Source organism: Phyllostomus discolor, chromosome 11, assembly GCF_004126475.2.
Source record: "Phyllostomus discolor isolate MPI-MPIP mPhyDis1 chromosome 11, mPhyDis1.pri.v3, whole genome shotgun sequence".
Taxonomy (NCBI): domain Eukaryota; kingdom Metazoa; phylum Chordata; class Mammalia; order Chiroptera; family Phyllostomidae; genus Phyllostomus; species Phyllostomus discolor.
In genome coordinates this window covers 43,655,455-43,656,765 of record NC_040913.2, presented here as the reverse complement: position 1 = coordinate 43,656,765, position 1,311 = coordinate 43,655,455, and the positions used below count along the sequence as shown (strand labels likewise).

At 35.7% G+C, this 1,311-nt stretch overlaps 1 pseudogene; it reads left to right on the top strand.

The window, feature by feature from the left end:
• The first annotated feature begins 635 nt into the window (after nt 1-635).
• LOC114509042 lies at nt 636-816 on the top strand (annotated as a pseudogene).
• The last annotated feature ends 495 nt before the right edge of the window (nt 817-1,311 follow it).

Genomic DNA, 1,311 nt, shown 5'->3' with positions numbered 1-1,311 from the left:
CCTGCTGTGATATTACATCCTGATGAGTACATGGGTTCTCCTACTCTCTTGATTATATCTGCTGGTTTATTACTCATCAAGTAAGGACCTTCAGGCTGCTCACTGGTACATATTTCAAGATTTTCTATGTAAAATACTTTTGAATCAACCATAGCAAAAAATTTTATACTATGTTTACTGGGCATGTATGGAATATATTGTCTAAACCCACCTTTGTCTCTAAATCCAGGTAGCATTTCATCTATTGTTATACTCTGTCCCATAGAGTAACATAATTATCAATTTTCTACAAATGCTGAGAAAATGTCTCTCACAGCGGCTAATTTGTCCACTTTCAGGCATTCTAACCTTGTAATTTTGTCATCAAACCTGATACAATTATGAATAAATCTAAATCTCCATAAAGATATCATAAGTCTAAAAAGTTCAATCCCACTACCATCCGTAGCCCATAAAACCTGCAAATTTAGCTGATTGTTGCAATGTAAACCAGCTATATATAACATGCTTAAAAATGCTTTTGATTCAGTTTTGTCTATTTCTTTAAGATCTCTTTCTCATGAAAACCAGTTCAAGATAAAATTGATGTATTTAGTTGTATAAAATAAGATTAGAGTTAAAATATCATTTGTGATATCGCTTCTGAGCCTTTTGGCTAAGATCAAGTGTAGCATCTGTTCTTATCAGTTTAAAATATCATTTGTGATAACGCAGTGCCAAGTTTCAAGTTCTGTCTTGGCATTTTTGTGTTTGGCCAAGCTAACAGAAGTTGGCACAAAATATTCTGTAGCTGTTTTCTAATTTATATTCTTTAATTTTTTATTGTTGTTCAAGTACATTTGTCTCCATTATCACCCCACAATGACTCCCTGCCCCATCCATTCCTGCCTTCCACACTTGTACCCACCCCTTTGGCTTTGTTCATGTGTCCTTCATACGTATTCCTTGATGCCCCCCCCCATTATCCCCTATTACTTCTCTCCCTCCTCCTCTTTGATTACTGCCAGATTGTTCTTTATATCAATGTGTCTGGTTGTATTTTGCTTGCTTGTTTGTTTTGTTGATTAGGTTCCACTTATAGGTGAGATCATATGGTATTTCTCTTTCACTGCTTGGCATGTTTCACTTAGCATAATGTTCTCCAGTTCTATCCTTACTGTCATGAAGGGTTGGAGCTCCTTCTTTCTTTCTGCTGCATAGAATTCCATTGTGTAAATGTACCACAGTTTTTTGATCCACTCATTTACTGATGGGGACTTAGGTTGTTTCAAGAACTTGGCTATTGTAAATTGTGCTGCAATGAACATTGGT